This window comes from Eimeria mitis, genomic scaffold (genome assembly GCF_000499745.2).
Source record: "Eimeria mitis Houghton genomic scaffold, Emh_scaff158, whole genome shotgun sequence".
NCBI lineage: Eukaryota > Apicomplexa > Conoidasida > Eucoccidiorida > Eimeriidae > Eimeria > Eimeria mitis.
Window position 1 is genome coordinate 27752 of NW_013569845.1, and position 363 is coordinate 28114.

The following is a 363-nucleotide window of genomic DNA, read 5'->3' on the forward strand; positions in this document are numbered from 1 at the left end:
ACTTTAGTTTTTATTTTTATTTTTGTTTTTTTGTTTTTTTGCTTTTTTAATTTTTTTTGTTTGTTCACGGCACTAGGCAACGGTGGCTTCGTGCTTAAGCTTATTTGTTTTTTGTTGTGTTTTTTTGTTTTGTTTTTTTGTTTTGCTTTTTCTGTTTGTTGTGTTTTGTATAATATTATTTCCTTTCGTCCGTTTTCAATGATATCTGCGTATATTTTAATCAACTTATTTTTATTTATATTTTTTCATTTTTTATTTCTTTTCTCATTTTAATTTCCCCATATAACCAAAAATAGTACATATATATATATATATATATATATATATATATATATATATATATATATATATATATATATATAT